Here is an 8,018-nt window from a genome sequence, read left to right as displayed (position 1 = left end):
TGGAATTATCATTCTTAACTGACCCACACATTGCTCGCAGCAGGAGGAGGAATAGAAGTGTTTTCAAGTGTCAGAGGAAATGAATTAACAGAACAGCCCAAATCCGAATCCTCCCCAAACTGCCGGCATCCGGAGAGTGAGGTGTGTGCTAGGCTGTGGGATATCAGTACGCACTGTCCTGCCCTTCACTCCTACCTTTACAACCAGGAGCTAATTAAATAATCCGCGCTCCTCCGACGCCGTCACAGCTCTGGGAGTGATTTGTAAGAGGATGGAAAATACAACCTACATATTTATATTCCTATTACCCCTTCATCGACCTACATTTCACATTGCTTAAATTTCTCAAATGGCCAAGGTGAAACGTACTGGGGAAAAAAAAGGCAGAAGAAGAGAGGAGTACTGGAAAAATGAAAAATTACAAGTAACTGCAGATATTTCTGCAATGTCACCACTGGTATGTGCCGTGAATCAGGGGAAAGTTAAACAGCACGGGCCAGCAAGGATCTACTGCAGCGCTGGGAACACTGGGAAGAGCTCATCGCCGTGTTTCTTAGAAAGAACCCAGAGAATCAGCTGGGAACCCTGTTCCAGACTGCCACAACCCTTTCTTTCTATAAAAAGAGGCCTCCCATTGTTTAAATACACCTCCACAGACATGGACTATTCTCATTTGGCACAAAAATAAAACCAGGTGCTGGAGGAAAGCTGTGCACTGTCCCGTTCAATCTTGCAATAACATCGAGTCGCCTTATTTCTCTCTCACGTGAGGCGTGTTTTTTATAAAGGAGGACATGGTGTAGAAGTAATCGCTGTCCTCATTACCGCACAACACAATTGCAAATTCTACAAACAATTAGAGAAAGAAAGCAAACAGACCAAACTGAAGATAAAAAAAGATTCAGCGAGGTGATCTTGAGGAGCTCGGTGTGACGGGTTTAATCACTGCTGCATTCTCGTTAGTAAGCAAACAGCGCCGGAGATGCGCTGCACCACGGCAGGCCTGCCCTTCAGCTGTCAGGCACAGCAAGGGTTAAAGGAAAAGTGCTCAGACAAACCCTTTTAAGTCTGGGTCACCACCGCTAGCACAACTGTCCGAGCTCAATTTTTATTTCATTTTATCGTTTCACTTAGTCTCTGACCCCTAAGAAAACAGAGCCATCAGCCTGGAAGAGAGAACTCTTTTCATGCTTGACCCCGAAAACCCCCATCATCGGAGCGGCTCGAGAGTGCTGCCGCGCCCCAGCGCTGGGGAAGAAACGAAATGTTGAGATGACCTTGCGCGGAGTCCGGGTGAGCTGCTGCCCAATCGCTGAGGTGTCGGAGGGGAGGGGAGTGCCGCCATCGCTGTTACATTACCCTGCAGGCCCGCGCTCCCCATAGCTATGGAAGCACCCAGAAGTATCGGAGCAGGCAGCAATGAAGGGATCGCATCTGGCTAAAATCATAGGGTGGAAAACACGGAAAACGTGCCCTTTCCTTTGCATTGGAGCAGAGCACTTTCCCAACTAGAGGTTTATTCCATGCGGAAAAGAAAAGAAACACAATGCCCCTGCTGTGTCACAGCCGAAGGAGGCTCCACAGCCGAAACGTTGTGTCACAGCCGAAGAAGGCTCCACAGCCGAAGAAGGCTCCACAGCCGAAACACTGCGTTTCTTCTCTTTTCAGGATGAAATAAACCTTTACTTATTCCCCTGCAGGCTATGCTGACACAGCTACCCACTTGAACTACTTTCCCAGCTCGCTGGCTGCTTGCTCGGTGCACTGCCGGTGCTGTCCGTCTTGCACGCCGCCAGCACGAGGTCACGTGCCAGCCCTAAACCACACTGCCGATCGCCCAGCCGGGCTCCAGCATCTGTCCTGCTTTCACCACACGTCCCGTAACCCAGCGGCGCCGCCCACTTCTGCTCCACTTCCAGAGAGGCAGTCGGTTCCGGCCCTCCGGGTCTCTGGGTGCAGGAGGGCCAACCTGGCGCCCCCCACTCACCTGGCACGCCACCTGCTGGCAAAGTGAGGAAGTGAGTCATAAGCTAGCTAAGGTGGGACCCTTTTGGGGCTCTCTCATCACACGGGATGACTTCATCCCTTCGTTATTAATTGGATTCCTTGTTTATGGCCTGGGGTCCTTGCGGTGTGAAAAAACAGCGCGGTGACTAACAGGTGATGAATTTGAAACATCTCTGGTCTTCCGACTTGAGACAGACGCGTCTGAAACCTCCCCCTGAGCCACGGGGATGACAGAAAAGAACCCAGACAGCGGCCACGGAGCCTGGAAATTCTCTCTACCGAATCCCAGAGCTAAAAATACAGCGTGCGCTGCATCACCAAAGCAAACCTGAGCTCAGGTTATTTTTTCTCTGCCCATAGCCGTAGACTCACAAATGATAAATGAGCTTTCATCAAGGAAATTTTGTATCGTACTGTATAAGTGGCACGCCAGTTTAGCCTCAAATCAATGGGATAGAGATTAGGGTAAAAGCTAAAGCTCTGTTAATGCCTTGATAATTTACCATGCACTCAAAAGATGTGTAAATCTTGCTTTGCAAACACCTGATTTAAGCCTTAGATTATTTCCCTTTCTCCTCTCTCTTTCCTGCTCTGAGGGCCGCCGCTGAGTCTCTATTCTGGGGAGTGAACATGTGGTGCTAGCGGGCCTGCGGGGGGGAGGGCGTGTGATGGAGGTCAGAGGTCGGGGGCCGGGAGGCGGAGAGTTCAGGTTCATTTTTTTCAGGCTGCCGTCTGGGCTCCCGGAATGGTGTCAGAGGTCAGGCCTTTGCGAGGAACGTGATCTTGGACTTCTCCGCTCTCTGTTGCAGAAGCACGCCCCGAGATAATCCCACTTCCCCAGCGCCAGAGCAGCTCACCGCCTTTGAACAACAAGGATACGCCCACACCAAAACAACCGGTCCCTACATCAGGCACAATACGTGCTTAACACAAGCAATACGCGCTGCTACGGCAGGACCAACGCACCTGTATTTTGAGGTACTGTACATTACATAAAACGATCCTTTGCAGAAACTCGGAAGAACTACTGAGAATATATATACTCCCTCCCATGAGAAAGCCATGTCTGTCAGGACTTGAACGGATTACATTCAGACAAGATTTAGTGTAAAGTAATGCAAAACAGAAAGGTTAGGTTCTCATTTTCCGTGTGTAACTTTGTGAGCGGAAGCATGACTGAACGGAGGGGACGTACAGAAACACTGTCATGGGTTCTCAACTTCAAATCGCTTGTTGTGCAATTCATACAGAATTTCGACAACTGGAAGCACCAGGTCCACAGCAAATAGGAACGCTTGCCATGTGCAATTGTCAGCTGTAGCGCCTGAATCTTTACTGCTGCAGGGAAGAGAAGAGAAGGGGGGAGAAGGGGGAACGGTGCGACCTTCTCCCAGGAGGTGAAAGCAAGCACTGCAAAGATATGGAACACAAAGCAGAGAGCGAAGCCCAGCTCCAGCGCCCGGGAAGAGGGGATTTTGGGGGATTTCAGAGTGGAGAGATAAGGCCCTGCCTGCGGTTTCAGACAGTGTATAATCCTGTGAAGATGATCGCTCTCTCCGCGATGGAGCAAGCGTGATCGCAGACCTTATCTGCCAGACAGAGCTGCAGCGCTGCTGCTCAGCGTGATGGAAGGGGTCCAATTCCCCCCAACGAAAGCAGTAATTAGAAGCCGTGTCTGCTGTGGGATTTCGGTTGGGCTGAAGTAGGTCGCAGGGTTATTGTGTTGTGCTCATGTTTGCTGTGCCCGCCTAATGTCAGTATATTTGTCAAACTGAATATTTCTGACGTGCACTCAGTGACCTGTTTTTTTAAGCAATGTGCTGGTGGAGGCAGCCTATTAAGAGACTATAACAGGAAACTGCACAGGCCGACATGCTAGAAATAGCACAATTCTTGTCAAGTTGCGTTGTTGTAAAGGTTTTCCTCTTTATTTTGTTTTCTTTCTATATAAATATCTCCCTGCAGCTAGTTTGACATTTACATTGTACGTGTAAGTACTCAATCCAGTTTCACTTGCTGTGTTTTAATTTTTTTTTCATTTAAAGAAATGAAGTCTGCAGCAAAGCTATGCCATTTCCTGCATGCCTTTTGTACCAAAATACACCAACAGCAGCACTTCATATTAAAGAGCTCATGTGTGTGTTTGTTAATGCTTGGTTATGTAAAGAATACGTGAGTAACATCTGTATGTATCTCACATTGGCCACATCGAATCTCGTTTATTTTCCAGTAAGTGTGCATTCAGCCAGAACTGTGCATATCAGATGAACTTCAGAAGGCAGTCCTGTGAAAATTAGAACACTTCTCCGAGAGGCATTAGAAAGTCTGTCGGATGTTAAACTGCATATTTACTGTGGTTTGGACATTTTGTTTAGCCAGGCAATGCTGCTCTTAGCAACATTATTTTGTTTTACAGATGCGAATTCCTCAGCAGCTACAGATGTTCACATCAACTCTTGCATGCCTTACATCTTTGTGAGCTCCTGAACTCTTTCAGAAACCATTAAAGCAGACAAGTACTGTAACTGATGCTTATTTTGCTTACTTATTAATGTCACCCAGACATTTTGAAGAAAAACTGAATCGAAAAACGACTTATTTCTTCTCCCCCTTTTGGAAGCCTTAAAGACGCGGGCAATCCAAGATTTCCTTCCAGAGGTGGGTGATGAACTGCATGAGCGGCTTACTTCACCTTTGGTCGGAAGTCTGACAGTTCTCTACTCTACTCTTCCTCATTCTTTCCTCAGCTGTCTGCTCTGCTCAGTCCTCTCTGCACTCAGCATCATCAGCCTTAGCGTTTTGGAGCCGAAGACTTTGGGCATGTTACTCTCGACCGCTGTGCAAGGGCACAAGGGCAAGTTTTAAAAACAGCACAACAGAAATGACAAATTAACCCACCTTGGGCGCTACCTGATCAGGTTGGAACACAGAGACCAACAGGAAGCTTAGAATGACCACTGACACTCACTGCCAGCGAAGTACCCCAAACCCCCTCAATAACCCACTGCTAACACTGCTGGTCATATCCTCTTATTTTCATTTCTGGTCCCATCTCCCTTACAGATTACAAATGCTTCAATGTGGGGAACTGTAAAACCGGAGGCTCGTCACTCCTTTAAACACAGTTTAAGGTGTTTTTAATGCCCTTCCTACAGTACGTCACTGATCTAGGAAAGCAAGGGAACAGGGTGACGGACAGCAGTTTCCTCATTAGAAAGGGGTTTTCTTGTGAATTACAGAGGGCCAAGAACAGTCCAGCCCCTACACCCCAATCATCAACATCTACTTATCTATCGCTCTGTCTGTTGGTCTGATCAATGTATGAAAATAATTTTTATTCCATTAGAAGCCAAGCAATGGGCCAATTGCATTCCCAGGCCAGTGGCAAGATGTGTTTCGTGTGCCTAACAGACTCTAGTTCACCCAGTTACTGCTCTACAGCCCAGCCAGCCACAGCTGGACACCCTCTCGCACAAGGCCCTTGGAAGGAGCACCAAAGCTTTTAAAAAGATAAGCTTTCAACAAAACCCAAAACGCGAGATGCACAAGAAACAACAAGCCCTCGTCTGCCGACAAAATTGCAGAAACCCATGAAATACAAATGCAGAATCCTCTTCAACACAGAGCGCGGCGAAGGAAGCCGAGTCTGATAAGAAGCAAGTACAGGTTCATTCCCTGCTGAAAAGAGAAGAAAAGAAACACAGCGTTTCGGCTGTGGAGCCTTCTTCTTCAACCCTTCTTTCTTCCCTTTCCAGCAGGGAATGAACCTTTACTTGTTCCTTTGCAGCCCACACACATGCTGACGCAGCTGCCTACTCGAACTTATACAAGTCTGCTAAGAAACTCTTCTCGAGGGCTGAAGCACGACACCCTTATTAGCAGCCAGAAAAGGCCTCTTTCACAGAGGTGTACTGAGCGCTTCCCGGTCTTCCAAGCGAGAGACAATTCTCTGCAGGGTTAGGGACCTCGTGATGACAGTCCGGACATGAAACCACAGCACATGGAGGGAGAGTCTCTGCTCGAGCCTCTCATCTGCATTCCTGAAATAACCCAGCCCGATAGGAAGTAAGTGAATCTCGGGCCCGCGCCTGACGGAACCTTCACTTCCTCTTAGGGATGTTAATAACTGACTTGTCCCCATGGTAACTAATCTAGCAGCTACCATCAAATTAAAAAAAAAAACACGCTACATAATCCATCTCAACCATACAGCCTCACACAAACTCGCGTAGCAAATCCAGAAAAAAGGAACAATCTGTAAATCTAATGAAAAGTGATTGCATTGATTTTTGTAAAGGCGCAGGAGCAATTATGCATTCTAATAGACTTCAGCTGAAGTCTTATTGCAACAGTAAACAGTTCAGAAAAGCCTCAGTGCAGAGGCAGCTGTTCAGGGTTTAGTAGCAGAGAATGGTCACGCCATTAAGCCCGTTTATTAGAATAACACTGACTTGCGTGGCAAAATGCAGATGTGTGGGGAAATAACTGAACCCCTGGCGATAACAGCGAAAACAAAATCGTCTCTCTTAACACGGTCCTAATAGAGTGAAGCGTCTCTTTCCTTGTGATCGATGCTTCTCGTACCTGTCAGCGTCCCAACAGGGAAGGAGTCAGGACACCCAGGTCTGAAGCACGGCGCCTGTGAGCTCTTCTCCGGTGTGCTGCTCTCAAGAGCGCGGGCAGCTGCCTCCTCCGCTGGCGGGCAGCTCTCGGGACGCCCGAGCGAAGGGCCCGCTCCTGGAGCTCCGCCGTCGCCGAGAGCTGGGGCGCAGGTCCAGAGGCGCAGGCTGCAGAGGAGTCAGAGTCGCACAGCTATGCAGGCAGAGGGAGAGAGAGAGAGAGAGAGTGAGAGACCGAGGGAGGGAAGGAGAGAGAGAGAGAGAGAGGGATTGGAGGCGAAAGAGCCGAGGTTTGGAACAGGATGCCAAGGAGCAGCAACACGTGGGTTTAGAGTTGACCAGAGCCGAGCCGTGTGAGAGCGCAGGCCGCACCCCCATTCCCAATCCCATTCCCATTCCTTCATCTACTTTGCCAGGCTGGCGAGCTGGTGAAGCCACCACAACCGTCCCCCACCCCCGCGCCAACATGTGTGCCCACCAGAGAGATGTCTCCTTCAGTCTCCAGCTCAGCCTGAGATCCTGGCACCTAATAAAATATACTATGTAGTACCGCACATCCTTTCATGGGATTTCTGTGCACTGCAAATCGCCGAGATGGACTGCACATAGACATGGGCCGGGCCGGGCCGCGAGTGGACCCATTTCACACCACATTTTACACCTATCCCATTAAAGGGGCGATCGACTTTTGTAGCCCTGCAGGAATGGTGTAAAAGAATAAGCGACAGGCATGCAGGCAATTTCCACTAATCAGCGAGCCAGTGGTGCAAAATGGGAGACTGGCCAGGCTGGGATCCGAGCCTCGAGGATCGCGTACACTCTTTAATGTCGCTCCCAGACAAGCGTGTTGTGCCGTAATTACACAGCCTCCGTCAGCGGACGACTGCCGCCGTCTAGCCTGCCCGACAGCAGGGCGACCATTGCCTCGGGGTGCCAGTCTGCTCTTGCTCAAACGACGTGCTTAAACGTAAACATTTGCGGGGCTGATTAAATGAAAAGCACAACCTAGTGGCCCAAGGTGCGTTTCCTGTTGCTTTTCGCCGGGGGGAAATCCCGCACACACAGCAGAACCACTCCGACCCGATTGCACTGCGTTTGACCCAGCAGCGGAACGCAGATCTTAAAACTTTCCGGAGATCCGCTCATTTCCAAAGGCTGGCGTTTGCTGTTGTTGATATATTTTGTGCAAAGGCATCATTCTTTCTCTGGTGTCTATGGTTCAATGGTGAGAAAACAGAGGAACCTTTTAGAACACAGCTTTTGGGAAGGAGGCACATATGTCAGGGAACATCAGTTCGGGAAAGGAAAGAAAATACAACCACCCCGAGGCCTACTGTATAAACAACTGTAACGAAGCATTTTCATACCTGTTTTTCGTGCTTAGTATGAGAT

General features: G+C 49.0%; 1 long non-coding RNA gene across 1 annotated transcript; it reads left to right on the top strand.

The window, feature by feature from the left end:
* The first annotated feature begins 3,340 nt into the window (after nucleotides 1-3,340).
* On the top strand, nucleotides 3,341-4,532 carry LOC148817839 (uncharacterized). The gene is made up of 2 exons (XR_016094489.1): nucleotides 3,341-3,709; nucleotides 4,424-4,532. It is a non-coding gene; the product is annotated as an uncharacterized LOC148817839 (long non-coding RNA).
* The last annotated feature ends 3,486 nt before the right edge of the window (nucleotides 4,533-8,018 follow it).

Source organism: Atractosteus spatula, chromosome 19 (assembly GCF_055471065.1).
Source record: "Atractosteus spatula isolate fAtrSpa1 chromosome 19, fAtrSpa1.hap1, whole genome shotgun sequence".
NCBI lineage: Eukaryota > Metazoa > Chordata > Actinopteri > Semionotiformes > Lepisosteidae > Atractosteus > Atractosteus spatula.
Note: the sequence above shows the minus strand (reverse complement) of the source record. Positions and strands in the feature narration are given on the sequence as shown.